We start from the raw sequence: 17,226 nt of genomic DNA on the forward strand, positions 1-17,226 counted from the left end.
CAGCAAGAATATCTCCTTGAGCAAGTCGGGTCCCATGAGAAAGAATTTACTATGGCTACCCACATATCTCTAGCTTCTGGAAAAGTACAGCGTCGTGTCCTTCAGGGAAGCCGCACATTGCACATTGCACGTTAGAAAAACACAGTTAATGTGAGACCGTGGGCACATTTCAAACGCGGGCATTAGTACTGCATTTATGCGGTTTCACTTTACAAGCTTTCCATTGTTAATATTGATTATAAAAGTCACACTCCAACAATCCCTTGTCTGATGACTCTTGTCATCACACAAACCTTCCTTCACAATTTATTCATCTTCTGAATTCCTTCATCTCAATTTCTTCCCCCATTTTTGTTGCGTCTAATTTTCCTCTAAACAATTTCTCCCTTTTCCTTTCTTCCCTCCTCTGATTCTTTTTCGCCCTTTTCAATTTAATTATTTTACTAATTTTGCATGACAACCATAATCCAAATAAGCAAGCCAACACAATTAATATTCCCTGTATTATTTTTGCCAATATCATGCCAAATGTTACTAAACCATTCTCCCACTTTAGCAAGTCCCTTTCCAACCTTTTCCCAAACACCTGGTTCTTTCAGTTCCTTCAAATCTGCACTATCTCTTGTTAGGTTAATAAGCATACTTCTAATTTCATTACTATTGTCAGGTATATACGCACAATGTCGCTCATTAAGCATCTTACAGACTCTGCCATTTTTCGCTAAAAGAATGTCTAAAGCAAGCCTATTTTGAAGAGTCATAGCCCTATCCGCAGCAAGTTCAGTATCCATGAGGAGTATAGCTCCTGTAAAATTTGTCAGCATGTTATCCACAATAGTAGACAACTTTTGAATCTTTATGGAGTTCAGGATAACTCCCACTGAAGGAATTATTGCTCCAAATATGTCTCCTACTACACCAACAGCAGTATCCCTCCTTTGTCTAGTATGATGTAATTCAGACAATTTCTGAAACGTTTTCAAATCGTCTAACTGATATATCTTTGGGAAAACTATCCCCAAATGACATGTCCCATACAATCCCTTTGGAAGACGGTAATAAGCATTAAGTCCACAAATATAATAGATCCCAGGGATCGCTGGATTCTGTCCATTTAACATGAACGTCCACTTACTCTGAAACAAAAACACATGCTTACATTCACTCGTTCCCACAAACACATTATCATAATATGACTTAGGTCGTGTTATGCAAAGCTTGCCTGCGTGTAGTGCATCTAAAGCTAATTTCCCTTGTTCCCTAATTGCACTATAGCTCTCACTATTTACAAAAGCTCGCTGCTGCAATCCTTTCTCCAACTTCCCCTTCAATGCCCTTCTTCTATCTTCCGTGTGATCTAGAAAGCTTTTCTCAACAGGTGTAAGCAAATATGTCAGATTATTGCGGTGCGCATAAGATGTACTAATTGCTAATGTCGCTTCAAAGAACCCCTTAACTAATTTTATGTTATAGTATTTCGCTACACTATTCAGACCCTCTATGTTAGGCACATAAGAAAACACAAGATCATTATTAGAATAAAAGTACTGGATCTCTTCTTGATTATAGAATCGGGTTAGTAGCAAACTTCAGCTTATCCCATAAGTTAGAGGCAAACTATGGTAGGTAACTTCCTCTTGTACTGAAACAGGAATTTGTCTACACACATAACAATCTTTCGCATCCATAGTGTCAACATACTCACTCATCAAGCGATAGAAAACATTAGTAGACAGTTCCCCTTTTACTTTAGTTCCCTCATCCAAATATTTTGTATCCTGCTCGAACCTCTCCCAAGGTGTTAGTGTAGCGGTCTCAGGAATTGTAGCATTGTTAGTTTCATTCTTATCCACCATAGGCATTCCCAAAATCAGAACTATAATTAATATCACACATACAACACCCAAAGCAACACCCAAACATTTACAACGCCTTCTTCCCCCATTATCATCTCTAGTGTTAGCCATGATCTGTAAAGAATCAGAAAGTAAAGTGCTGTAAGTGCCTACAACAACCAACTGAGGATGTTCTAACGCTTTTTTTTCTCTTTTCAGCAAGTTAATGCAAGCGAAAGTTTTCTGCAGCAATTATTTACAGTTTCTATTCACTCCAGGATCCTTGTCAATTCCTGTTAGCAGCTTGTCAAAATCAGTTTTAAACGTCAATTCAGGTTAACAGTGTCCCATCCGGTAATTTATCAGTCTCTATTCTCAGTTCTCTTTAACTCAGTTTTCACATTAGCAGTCTCCCTTCTCTGGCCAAACTCAGGTACCATAGTATTGACCTAGGACTTCTCGATCAAAACAGAACACCAAGATCTCTTGCTGCCACTCAGCTGATGTTTCGTACGCCCATTCAGGACCTGCGTACCTTCTCTTTGCTACTCTCTTCCTTTTCAACTTGCGATCGCCCTGCAACTCTCCTTCACTCAGATCTTCCTTCCTTGTTGTATCAACTTCTTCCTCTATTGTATCATCGACAACCACCTTTCATTTTGTCACTTGCGATTCTGGCCACTTATCTCCTTTCAGCGTCTCTCTGGTCTTTGATCTTCCTTGTGGCAGCTCGTCGCGTTCCTCTGACTCTATGGTGTTTTCTCTTGATGGACCTGCAATTTGCTCAGGAGGAGTCTGAACACTCTGACTCTCTTCCGCCTCACTTCTTTGCCTTCTGGGTCTGTCAGAGGCTCTACTTCAATACCGCATCCATCTGCTTCAGGGAGAACCTCTCTCTGGGTCGTCCTCCTGGCGCCTCAGTTGAGATAGGCTCACTGTCACCCCTCTGGGACTTGTTTCTTACTGAAGTGACCAAGCCGTCCTCAACGGGCTCGCCTTCTGTCTTAGTTTCCCTTTGACTACTCTCAGGCCCTGAGACTTCCTTTTTTGGAACTGTTATTTTCGACAATTCAATTTCCTCATCAGTTGGACACGTCACCTTTTTCGTGTGACTGGCATGGATCCAGTTTGGAATTCCCGCACATTTCACATCAGTAGTAGTCATTGGTATTACTTGATATGGCCCCTTCCAACGTGGTTCCAAACATGACTTCCTCACGTGTTTCTTGATGACAACCCAGTCACCAGCTTTCATATTGTGACCTGGATCATTTATCGGTGGCAGTGTGGTAGCTTCCACCTGGTGAGAGAAAGAGCGGACCACGTCAGCCAGACCCTGGCAGTAGTCCAACACCATATCATCCGTGATATTCACAAGAGCATTTGCAGGCACTGCGGGCAGTCTCATAGCTCGGCCCATGAGAATTTCATGAGGAGACAGTCCTGTTTTGTTTTTGGGTGTATTTCTCATTGACATTAGCACTAAGGGCAACGCATCAGGCCATTTCAAATTTGTAGCTGCGCACATTTTTGCCATTCTCGACTTCAGGGTACCATTCATCTGCTCCACTAGTCCTGATACTTCAGGGCGGTAACTACAATGCAACTTCTGTTCAATGTTCAATGCTGCACACAAGAGCTTAACTACCTCGTTGTTGAAGTGACTTCCCCTATCTGCTGCTAAAGAGGTCGGAAACCCGAAACGTGGAATCAATTCCCTGAGCAGCAGCTTTGCTACTGTGAGACTGTCATTTCTGCGTGTAGGGTAAGCTTCAATCCAGTGACTAAAGATACACACAATCACCAACACGTATCTCAGACCTCTACACACAGGCATCTCAATAAAGTCCAATTGCATTCTGCTAAATGGACCTCCTGCTCTCCCAATGTGGCTCAAATTCACCACTGTCCCTTTCCCCGCATTTATCTGCTGACAGATGATGCACCTGTGGCAAATCACTTCTGCGGCTTGTCTGAACTTTGGGTTAAACCAATCAATTTTGAACAACCTGATCATGGCATTTCTCCCAATATGTGCTTGCCCATAGTAAAACCTTGCAAACTGTGACAGTAGACTGTTTGGCAAAACCATTTTCCCTTCATGTAAAACCCACAAATCATCTGGTCTCTGTACACATTGCATCTTTAGCCAGGTGCGTTTCTCATCTCTGCTGGCACGTCCCTGCAACAATTTCAATTCCTCCAATGTGTCAACCACCCTTAGGGCGTAACCTGTGCATGTCTCATTTTCTCTTTCGGGTAACAATTCCCACTTATCCTTGAACAATATACAGTTCAATGCGCAAATCCTTGCGACTTGATCCGCATATCCATTTCCCATTGAAACAAAGTCTTGTGACTTCACATGAGCGCTGTATTTTACCACGGCAATGGTAACTGAATCGCGTGCAACAACTCCTTAATTCTTTCACCATTTTTCACTGGGGAACCAGAAGAGGTCAGGAAACCACTCTGTGACCACAACTGGCCAAAATCATTAACAATTCCAAATCCGTGTCTGCTATCCGTATAGATAGTCACTTTCAATTGGGCAGCAGCATGGCAAGCTCTAGTAAGAGCAACCGACTCAGCCACTTGAGCAGAATATACTCTCTCAAGCCAGGAAGCTTTCAGGACACCAGTGACTGTACATGCAGAGTATCTGGCTCTCAGCACTCCTACTGAGTCTCTCAAGCATGAGCCATCAACAAAGATAATGTGGACATTCTCTTCCAATTGGGTATCTTTAATATCAGGTCTCGGTTTGGTCCACAGTTCTGTTACCTCAAGACAATCATGTTCTACTTCATCAGCATCTTCAACCTCTGTATTTTCATTTGGAAGCAAAGTTGCCGGGTTCAGCACTGTACATATTTTCAAAGTTACATTTGGTGACTGCAATATAATCGTTTCATATTTCGTCAGTCTTGCATTTGTCATGTGCTGCATTTTGGTATAGGTTAACAAAATCTCAAGTGAGTGTGGGACCATAACGGTTAAAGGATGTCCCATCACTATGCCTTCACACTGTGTGAGGCTTTGACCAACTGCTGCTACTCCACGCAGACAACCTGGCAAGGCTGCTGCGACTGGGTCCAAAGTAGCTGCAAAATAAGCTACTGGTAGGTTTGCACCTCCATGGACCTGTGCCAGGAAAGACAAAGAACATGCATCACGTTCATGACAAAACAGAACAAAAGGCTTTGTGTAATCAGGCATACCTAAAGCTGGAGCCCTGCACGCACACTCCCTTAGCTCAATGAATGCCCTCATCTCTTTCTCTGACATAGTTATGACATCCGGCCCATCTTTAACCTCCTTAACCGTCAGTCTTACCAATGGCTTGGAGATCATTGAGAAATTCGGGATCCACTGGCGGCAGTAGCCCACCATTCCCAGAAACATCCTAACGTCTCTCCGTGTCGGGGAACTCATGTGCAATATGGCGGTCACTCTTTCCTTGGATATTTTCCTCGATCCCTTCTCAATTAGATGACCTAAGTATTTCACCTCTTTCTGACAATGTTGCAGCTTCTTTGGGGACACCTTATGCCCATTCTTTCCCAAGTGGTTTAGTAAGGCAATGGTATCATACTTGCAATCATCTCTTGTTTTGGAGGCAATCAACAAATCGTCAATGTATTGCACCAGAGTCGATTGAAAAGGCAATTCCAATGACTCCAAATCTTTCTTCAGTATCTGATTGAAGATGGAAGGTGATTCCTAAAGCCCGTGAGGAATTTGACACCAACTGTAAACCTTGTCCAAGAATTTGAAACTGAAGAGAAATTGTCTGTCCCCATAAAGAGGCACAGAAAAGAACGCTTGGTACAAATCTACAACTGAGAACTATTTTGCATCACATGGAACCTGGAACATGATCACAGCTGGATTCGGCACCACTAGGCAACATTTCACCACTATGTCATTAATTTTTCTCAAGTCTTGGACAATTCAAACTTTCCCACAGGGCTTTCTCAGTCCCATTATAGGTGAATTACTTGGACTGCTCTTCACTTCCTTCAGGACCTCTTGCTTCACAAAGTCTGCAATTATCTGTGTTACTTGTAAAAGGACATCTTGCACCATGTGGTACTGTGGTACCTGGGGAAACACAGCATTTGGCTTCACACTGACCTTAACTGGTTCTACTCCTTTTATCAGTCCCACTTCCTTTCCTGTCAAGTCCAACACTTTCTCCTTTACTGTCCCCTGCAAATCCGCTGGTAGATCAGTCACTGTGAACATTAGGAAGAAGCTTATCAGGGGGTACTCCTCATCTGTGGTCTCCATCTCAGGCTCTGAGATCTGTCCGTCATCCCCTTCATTGTCACAGTTTGTCTGCACCTCAATTCCTTCATTTGAACAGGTGATAGAACACCTTGTCTTGCACAGTAAGTCTCTTCCCAGTAGGGACAAGGGACTTGAGTCACAAACCACAAATCTGTGCAATCCCTGAAAGGTGCCAATCTCAACCTGGACCGGATCTGTGATCGGGTTAGTCAAAAGCTGATTTGCTACTCCTACCACCTTTATTGTACGTCCCGAAAGAGGCAATTTCTGAATCTCTGCACTTCTGACCGTAGAGCATGTAGCTCCTGTTTCAACCAAGAATGAAACTTTGTGGCCCATTACCTTCCCTTGCACATAGGGACCCCTCTGATCTACTTCTAGGGACGCTGCAAGTCTACACTCCTCACCATCTGAACTGTCATCCGACCATTCATCGTTTATTCCATTCTCACCACGCAATGGGAACTGTTGTACTGCATAATTTTGACTAATTCCTTGACCTGTGACCTGTTGAGGAAGCATCACCTGTTGCTGTCCCATTGGTGCTAAGGGCAACTCCATTTGCTGTCTAGGTACCACGGGAATCTGCTGTTGCACTTGTTGCATCTGTACTGGTTGTACACGTGGCATCTGCACTTGTTGCATGGGTTGAAGACCCTGCATCTGAACCATATTATTCTGGAAGTTCGAATTTGGACCCCTCATTCTTGGTCCTTTAACATTTTGGAATGCATTGACCTCATTGCTTTGTTGAACAACACCCTCTTGCACCATCATTGGGCACATGGTACATGTACAAGAACCCCTCCAGCCTGTCTCTCTCATGGGTAGCATTTTTATTGTACCGGTATCCAGCGCTGGTTTTGTCTGCTGCTGTTCTGAGCAGTCACTTTTCCTTTTCTCTCTTTTCTTTGCCCATCTGCCTTCCCATTTCTCTAAGGCTCCCCAAACCTGTGCACTTTGCAGAATTTCTTTAAGGTGTGCCTTCATCCCAGTAGACCTCATGTGATCAAAATCCTTAGGCTCGAAGTCTACTCCTCTTCAAATGTTTAGTGTTGTCTAGATCTATACCGTATTTACCTGCCAAGTTTGCCAACCTCTGGTGCACTTTGCTCACTTCTTTAGTTATCTTTGGGCACAGATACCTCAATTCTGCTTCAGTGTATGACTCTAGTCTTTTCACTCCCATGCTCCCTTCTACTAGCTCAGCTGTTTCCATTTCCATGCCCAACCTCACAAAATTCATGTGTACCTCTCTTTACGACCGCGCTGCTGTCGCTGGAGTAGTCTGTGGTGAATTTAACTTGTCTAACCACTCATTTAGTTATTGTGCAGTTAAACCTTGCAATGAGATATTACCAGCCTGCATCATCGGTGTCTGTGGTACATTTGCACTTAAGATCTGCGGAGTCAGCAGTCCCAACCCTGAGTGTCTCATGGTATCTGGAGGAACCCCTATCGGAATGAAGTCCAACAGTGATCTAGATCTGTCTATTGTCAGTTCCACTGGAGTTATTCCTTGAGGGCTTCCGATGAACCCTCCTCTTGTCACCTCTTGGGTCATTACTCCCTAATCACATACACTGGACTTCACCTGTGCATACAATGGTACTGGCGGGCCAACTGTAATAGGTAAGGATATGGCGGCTGGAGACTGCCTGCTTCCCAAACCCTGTGGAGCATTAGCTCCCATATTCTGATTCATTATCGGTGCTGTAGCTAATTGCGGTCCTGTGACTGATGTATAGTTTGGAACCATCTGTGGCTGTGCCTGGGGCAGTAAAATTGGAGTTGACTCAATTTGCACTAACTTTGGTCTCGTATATGCTGGATCAGATGGCACCATCAAGTTTGTAGTAGTCTCCAATATTGGGACATCGGGATAGAGCCTCTGAACGGGTGGTGGCTGCAACTGTGTCTGCATCTCTGGAGCAGTAGACACACTGACACTATTCTGTACTGGAGCTGGTGTTGCAACAGTATTTACCTGTGCTGTATTTGTGGTTCCCTGGTTCTGTGTTGCATTTACAGGACCTGCACTAGTACTTGGTCTATTATCATCTAAGGCATATGGCGGTGGTCGATCATGTAACAACTGATTAAGGAACTCATCATCATCTGAGTCGACTGCCTCTGCCCAGGACTTTTTTGTGTCCTTTTCTTTGCTAGAACCCTTATCCTTTTTACAAGTGGCTTTTCTTCCTTGCATGCCGGCTTCTTGAGTTATTGCCAGAAACATCCTAACTCCATCTATTATCTCCCTTCTCCACATCCTGTGCTCACTATCCTACCTGGCCTCCGCTAGTGTCTTTTCTGCCTTCCTCATTCTCCTCTCAAATTTTTGTTGCCGTTGTCATATGGCCATCAGTTCCCAAATTGCAAATGCCTCAAACTGCTAGCCTCAGAGGAGGCTTTTGCTCATTAAACACCTTCCGCAAATTCTCCAAAATCATTATATTGAACGATCCGTGATCCGTTAACGCCAAACACCTATCTTTCTCTGTTAATTTGCACCATTGCTTTAGCCAAAGACATAGCGACTCCCCTCTCCTCCATTACGGCATAAGCCGAAGTATCTTCTGGCGGTGTAGGCTCCCCCACACTCACAGTAATATACACATCTCCCCTCAAAGCGCTCCTTAGAGCCTTGAAAAACTTCATTTCTATGTCTTTTATTTTGTTTATGATTGAATCAGGAAGTGACTTTAATTCCCAGAACTCTCTTCGCCCACCTTCTCCACCAATTGCCTCTCACGGACGGCTGCCAATCCGTGCGCGACCCTTCTCACTAACTGACCTATCCCAGCGTGGCTCCAATGAAGTCACACTCACACACACTGCGGCTGACAAAGACTTCCGGCTTGTCTTCCTCACTCTCGATTTGCACAAAACTAATGCAATATATTGCGAGCACTAACAAAACTCAAATTTGCCAGTTTACTACAGGAAGGGTAACACAATCGCTTCAGAACTTTACAGAGATTTTGCTTAAAGCCTCAACCGCTACTTTCTCCTTCTCAGCTCCCGCATTCGCAAGCAAAATTTGACCCGCAAATTCTACTCTCGACTTGTCAATGGTTCGTCCTAGTGCACTTTAGAACTCCCCAAATCTCCATCAAAGTTTTCACTCACTCACTATGACTGAAACTCGACTCGTCAACCACGCCCGATTGGCCTATTAAACCGTGCAAATTGCAACATAAGCCATCAATATACTCCAGAGTCTTAGACCACGCAGGGTCAGTACATCACCAACAACCACGTGGACAATTTTTAGCACAAAGCGCCACACTCACATGAAGTTCGCCGACTTCCCTACTCTCATACTGCGGAGTACGCACACTCCTACTAAAACATCACCTGGCCTAAAATTCTCACAACCCTCACAATTCACCTGCGGTATGCATAAGCTGTGCAAGCACAAACCCTACGTCAATCACACTATCAGTAGAACGACGAGAACATACCCAACTCACTTCGGCAAGCTCAGAGATTCCAGGAAAGTCATTTGGGACTTAGGGGCACATCATCTTTCCAATTTGCATTATCTCAAAATCAATTTTCAAACAATGTTCCCTCGTCCTAGGGCCCCAAAGGGCCTAAACCGTCCTCTGCTACCGGAACTGATAATGCGTCCCAACTTTGATAATTTACTTACTTGGGGACTTGTTTTAGGCCAATGAACCTTTTGACCCTGATTGGAGACTCCTCAGGATGAGATATCTATTTAACATCTCAATTGATAGATCAATAATTAAATTGATATTCACAATAACTAATCAATCAAACTAATCAATAACATTTAATGAGAATGAAAACACACCATGACCTTCCAGCCATGAATAACCACACAAATCTAGTAAGAGTTTGACTATTTATTCCCTATTAGTTACAATCTACTAGCATATTAATTAGTCTCAATATCAATAAGCACATCAACAAAACTACGATATGGCAACTCGAATAAGACTTTATCAAAGCATAGATCATGAACATTAGGACAAAGCACGACGTCAACATGAATCCACTTTAGCAGAGTATCATTAGTACATTATTCAACAAAGCAAACATTCAGTAATTTGTCTATTGGCACCTGATTTAGTGAACTCCTAAACTAACCTCTGATTAGCATCAGCATGTTGGGCTTCATGCAAAACAATTTTAGCAACATGAATTTAGAAAACATCTAACTATGGTCTCTGTCAAAAGAGCAGTTGGTACCTAGAAAGAAAAGACAAACAGACAACTACAATTTATCATCAGATAGTTACCCATCCTAATGGGGCGGCATACAGTGTCAGTCTTCGTCCTCAGGACATCAGTTGATTCGCCATCAGCCAGGATAAGCAGGTAAGTCTCAGCTGAGGAAAAGGGTAAGGCGAGGATGGTTTAAGAGTAAAAGACAAAGGGGGTCATTATGACCCTGGCGGAAGGCGGAGAAGAGGCGGTAAGACCGCCAACAGGCTGGCGGTCTTTTTTTTTGTATTATGACCATGGCGGTTACCGCCATGGTCATCCGCCGGTTCTCCGTTCCGCCCACCGGGCTGGAGACCAGGGTCTCCAGCCCCGCGGCCGTCACTATACCACCGCCGTTATTTTGACCTGGCTTACCCCCATGGATTTCATGCGGTTTGAAACTGCCATGAAATCCATGGCGGTAAGCACTATCAGTTCCAGGGAATTCCTTTCCTGGCACTGATAGGGGTCTCCCCCACCCCCACCCCGACTCCCTTCCCTACCCCCCTACCACCCCTGCCACCCCCCAAAGGTGGCAGGACCCCCCTCCCCACCCGACCCCCAACATAACATTGCACATACACACACGACACGCACGAGGCACCACCAACACACATACACGCACACACACCAACATACATGCAAACATCCATACACACAGTCAGACACGCACACCCACATTCAAACATACACGCACACATCCATACAGACATAACTACAGACATACACGCACTCATTCCCACACACACAACAACCCAGCAAGCATACACGCACTCACACACCCCCTCTACATACACACACGCACACCCCCACGCACGCACACAACACACAACATCCCCCACCCCCCTCCCTAACGGACGATCGACTTACCTGGTCCGACGATCCTCCGGGAGGGGACAGGAGCCATGGGGGCTGCTCTGCCGACACCACACCGCCAACAGAACACCGCCACGCCGAATCACAGGACGTGATTCGCTGGGCGGGGTTCTGTTGGCGTGGCTGTGGAGGTGGAGCAACCTCCACTTCCCCGCCGCCCGCCAGTATGGCTGTTGGCGGCTCTCCGTCCGTAAAAGGACGGAGAGCTGCCAACGGTCATAATAGTCCGAGCGGCAAACCGCCACCACTGGCGGTCTTACGCACAGCGGTCCCTCGGCGGTCTAGGTAAAAGACCGCCGAGGTCAAAATGACAACCAAAGTCTCTCAGAAAGGCAAAGGGTGATGAAGAATGTCTCGATAATGGCAGGATAAGAATGGCAGGAAAATGGCTCAGTAATGGCTGATTTCTCCTTGTGTCACATTGTTATATCAAAGTTGTCGGACAAGTCCCTAATTTCCCATTGGCCAATATTTGGTGCATTGTTATCTCTGTCCAATAATCCGTCGCACATCTTACTAGAATTTTCACCTAAGACAGTTTTCATGCAGTTTATTGGCTCCTGTGATTGACGTCTTCAACTGGTAGAATGTCAGGTAGGAAAAGTTATACTTGTTGCTCCAGTCAGTAGTTCCATTCTCTTTTACCAGTTTAGGGGACCTTGCGCCTGTTGCGAATTACACTGTTGCATTCGGCAAGAATGTCTCCTTGAGCAAGTTGGGTCACATGAGAAAGAATTTACTACGGCTACACACATATCTCTAGCCTCTGGAAAAGTACAGCGTCGTGTCCTTCAGGGAAGCAGCACATTGCACGTTAGAAAAACGCAGTTAATGTGAGGCCGGGCAGCTAGGCTCAGGCCCTTGCTAGCTAAGACCTAGTGAGTAATTTAGCAAAACCGTAATACATAACTCTTAATGCTAATACAAAATCATACATGAATACATTATTAATTCATTTAGTCAGTTTCATTAGTCATCGTATACATTGGTGGCCACTCCCCGTGGGCACATTTCAAACGCGGGCATTAGAACTGCATTTATGCGGTTTCATTAGACATTACATTGCAAGCTTTTCATTGTTAATATTGATTATAAAAGTCACACTCCAACAATATCAAGACAAATTTGTCAGGGAGACTGACAGAAATTTCAGTGCAACTTCACAAAATAAAAACAAATCAAATGATGGTCGGAGTGTTGGAACTTTTCAAACACTCACCCCCAGTCACAGACCTGGGTTTAATCCATTGTTACTTTGCTTGCCACGTCACCCCGGTTCAGACCCGGCTATATGCAAATCAGTCTTGACCCTGCTACCAAAGGGAGCAGTCCAGCCCGAATTGCCAAGCCAGGTCCTCCCTGGATAGGATTCAAACATCCTGCGACCGGTTTCAGGGTACCACCCTTCATCAGCCAGGCTAGCTTGAATCCGGTTTTGCAGAAAGCAAGGGAGACACGTCTGGGCATACCCTAGCCACTTAGGGCACGAAAGGCAATATCACAAAATAAAATGATGGCCGAAGTGTTGAAATGTTTCAAACACTCACCCCCAGTCACAGATCTGGGTTTATTCCATTGTTATTTTGCTTGCCACATCACCCCAGTTCTGACCCAGCTATATGCAACCAATGGGAGCAGTCCAGCCCGAACTGCCAAGCCAGGTCCTCCCTAGACAGGACTCAAGCATCCTGGGACTGGTTTCAGGGTATCACCCTTCATCAGCCAGGCTAGCTTGAATCCAGTGGTGCCGCAAGCAAGGGACCCACTTCTGGGCATAAGCTAGCCACTTAAGGCACACAAGGCAATATCACAAAATAAAATGATGGATGGAGTGTTGGAACTTTTCAAACACTCTACCCCAGTCACATATCTGGGTTGAATCCATCGTTATTTTCCTTGCTACGTCACCCCAGTTTGGACCCAGCTAAATGCAAATCAGTCTTAACCCTGCTCTCTACGGGAGCAGTCCAGCCCGAACTGCCAAGCCAGGTCCTTCCCGGACCAGAAACAAGCATCCTGGGACCAGTTTCAGGGTAACACCCTTCAACAGCCAGGCTAGCTTGAATCCAGTGGTGCAGCAAGCAAGGGACCCACGTCTGGGCAACTTTGCAATCCTTTGGGGAAACGTTTTCCACCACTCCAGGAAGAACTCATTTTATAGAACATGCTATCCTAACTAAACCTGGGGAAATAGTATGACTAAAACCATATTGAAATCCCAAAGCCCACAGGGTAGAAGTAGAACAAGAAATACAAAATATTTTGCAAATAGGGGTAGTAGAACCCTCTAGGAGGGAATGCAATTCTCCTCTTGTGTTGGTTTCAAAGCCAGGTGGGGCTAGTCATGTTTCTATAGATTTCAAAGAAATGAAGAAAATATCACATTTTGATATGAATCCTATCCCTCGCATAGATGAAATGATAAAAAAGATGGGGGAAAACCAATACATCAGTACCCTGGACCTTTGTAAGAGAAATTAGCAGGTCCCCATTACAGCCGAAGAAAAAGAGAAAACCACATTCTCTACCCCGGGGGGCTTCTACTAGTTCATGGTTCTTTCAATTGGCCTTCGTGGAGTGCCTGCCACCTTCCAACGCCTCATGAGTGTTGTTTTAAAACCTCATAGGACATACTCGGCTGCATATATTGATGACATTATGATATACAGTCCTTCCTGGGAATCCCATCTACAGCACATGAAAGCAGTCTTTACATCTTTGGATGCAGCTGGACTGAAAATGAACCCCAAAAAAGTCATCTGGCAGCCAGAACAGTAAAATACCTAGGTTATATCTTAGGCAAAGGGATGATACAACCCCGGAGAGAGAACATAGAAGTCATATTACAAATACCTTTCCCTTAAAACCACAGAGAACTGAGAGCATTCTTGGGCTTAGTAGGATATTACAGAAGATTCATACCAAACTTCTCCCATCTAGCTGTCCCCTTGACTGATTTATTAAAGAAAGGAAAAGAGAAGGATTTCTTGTTAAAACACCATGAGCCAACAGTGTTGGACTCGGTCCATACCTTGCAAAATAGCCTTGTAACAGATTCAAAAGGCCAGGGCACTCGTATGAAATAAGATAAGAGTCTGTGCAGTTAGGTTCTTGGTCTTCGGAGAACCAATATATAATCCAAACCAGAGTTAAAGTTCAGTGTCTTTATTCTTGTGCAAGGTTTTCATACATGTTCATCACATCAGAAAGATTCCATATGTGGTCATCACAACAACATCCAACAGCCAACACGTGTTTCGTCTCCGAGAAATTAATCTCATTGACTTCCTCAGGGCTGTAAGAAACATAATAATGAGTTTGGTCATAATCTGTAGTTATACATGATTATGGAAAATTAATACCTGCCACTAAAATTGTGGCCAAGTCCTTCACCAGTATTGCTTGAGTGTCTAAAATCATCAAGTGACATTACCAAATGGAGCCACAGAGAAAAAACTGTGATTACAGTCTACCACAATTGATAAACTTGTTATTATTATAAATATCAGCAAAAGTTTGATGTGCACGTGAAACGAAGTAGAAATTGAGAATTAGAAATAGGGATAAAGACTCCCACTAGATATGTGGCGATGAGAAACAGAAACTAAGGTTGAGAAATGTACTCTTAATGACAGGGTGTCATTAGGAAAAAAGGAAACAGAAAGGCGTCATAACACCTAGGAAATTGGTGAGTGAGTGTGCTAAATTAAGCATTTGCAAGTGTGTCTGAATAAAGAAAAACGTACCAAAGTATAAGTAAGGTGTTAACATGAATAAATGGCTTATCCTCATCAAGTAAAACTCTTCAAGATAATGTAAAATCTGAAATAAAATGATTGTAAGTCATTAGGAGGAAGACAATGAGTAAGCTGAATTTAAAAGGAACTAACAAAAGGACTATCACATACCAACAGAGAAAGAGTAGTGGGAATCACGTGACGGGGGCAAAACACTATTATCCCAGAGTCTTCGTGAGGGAGTACTCATAATTCAGCACGTATGGATCCAAAATCTTTTACGGTGCGATCTAGAAGAGAAGATCGCTCTACTAATGAAGTAGTGACAAGCATAAGCAATATGGCATAATTCTAAAAGTAAAAGGTCACGTACCTATAAACAAAACAGTTCTTTTGGGTAAATTCTTGTGTTGGGGGCGCTGTGTCTTGCTCCCCGATATTTAAGCTGGCGTGTATGTAGAGAAAAAGGACGTGTAAGCCCTCCGTCTCATCTAAAACCGATGTAACAAAGATTATAATCATATGTTGCTTCTAAGTTGAGCAACCAGACTCAGCCCCCTCAAAATAAAGTGCAAAATACATAAGTTAACATTAATGTCACCTACCTAGAAGTATAAGGTATAGAAGAGACACAGAGTAAGGTCTCAGAAGTGTGTGTGAAACTCCTCGGCATGACGGGCAGTATGTTTGTTTGGTCCTTCTTTTATTCGATGATGAGAATCATCGGCTGGTGCGAAATAGAAAAAGGACAGAGGTGGTCATTACAACCCTGGCGGACGGTGTTAAAGCGGCAGTAAAACCGGCAACAGGCGGGCGGTAAAAAATTTGCAATTATGACCGTGGCGGAAACAGCCAACAAAGACAGCCACTTTAACACTCTGACCGCCACGGCGGTACAAACAAACAGCGCGGCGGTCACCACCAACAGACAGCCGGGAGACAATGTACCGCCCACACTATTATGACAGGCCAATCCGCCACCTTTTCCGTGGCGGATTCACCGTGGACAAAAACACGGCGGAAACAGGAATTTTGAAGGGAAAACGCTCACCTCTACACACCCCACGAGGAACGAGGACACCATGGACCCGGAACTCCAAATTCTTCCTGCAATAGTCTTCCTGCTCCTCTACCAGGAGCACGAACGCCAGCGGCGAAGACCACGGTGAGTACTGCACCTACGACACAGAGGAGGGGGGAGGGAAAAAACAGGGACACGCCACACGCAACACCCACACCCTTACCCACTACAACACACACAAATGCATATCAATACTTCACAGTTACACCCCACAAACCCCCTGGAAGAATGCAAAGACAATAGAAAATTAGTGTAAGCATTGTAATATATTAAAAACAAGTAGGCAGAAATATATATATATACACCAGGTACAAAATAAATACCAAGCATAGTAGTCCAGGTAGTGCACTAAGATAGTCCGTGGAACACTGGGACCACACGGTATGGGCGAGGCCCACACAAGATCCCCGACCACGACGGAGAGAACACTGCAGGGGCATCAGATACCAAGAAAACAGGCACCTCAGGGGAAAGGAAAGGGGGGGCACCTCAGCCGCTTGAGTGCACAACGCCAAATCAACGAGGGGGCCACATGCCCACTGTTCCATCCTGGGGAGTGCAAAGCCACAGTCTCACAAGTCTCTACAGTGGGTGGTCTGCCCACTGTTCAATCCTAGGGAGTGCAAAGCCACAGTCTCTCAAGTCTCTACAGTGGGTGGGTTGCCCACTGCCATATCCTGGGGAGTGCAAAGCCACAGTCTCACTAGTCTATACAGTGGGTGGTCTGCCCACTGTTCAATCCTGGGGAGTGCAAAGCCACAGTCTCACAACTCTCTACAGTGGGTGGTCTGCCCACTGTTCAATCCTGGGGAGTGCAAAGCCACAGTCTCACAAGTCTCTACAGTGGGTGGTCTGCCCACTGTTCAATCCTGGGGAGTACAAAGCCACAGTCTCTCAAGTCTATACAGTGGGTGGTCTGCCCACTGTTCAATCCTGGGAAGTGCAAAGCCACAGTCTCACAAGTGGATGACAGTCTCCACTGGTTCTGGAGGGGGCATGGTGCCCAGAGTGCTTCATACTGTTAAGGACAGAGGTAGTGGATGACAGTCTCCACTGGTTCTGGAGGGGGCATGGTGCCCAGAGTGCATCATCCTGTTAAGGACAGAGGTAGTGGATGAGAGTCTCCACTGGTTCTGGAGGGGGCATGGTGCCCAGAGTGCATCATTCA

Source organism: Pleurodeles waltl, chromosome 10, assembly GCF_031143425.1.
Source record: "Pleurodeles waltl isolate 20211129_DDA chromosome 10, aPleWal1.hap1.20221129, whole genome shotgun sequence".
Taxonomy (NCBI): domain Eukaryota; kingdom Metazoa; phylum Chordata; class Amphibia; order Caudata; family Salamandridae; genus Pleurodeles; species Pleurodeles waltl.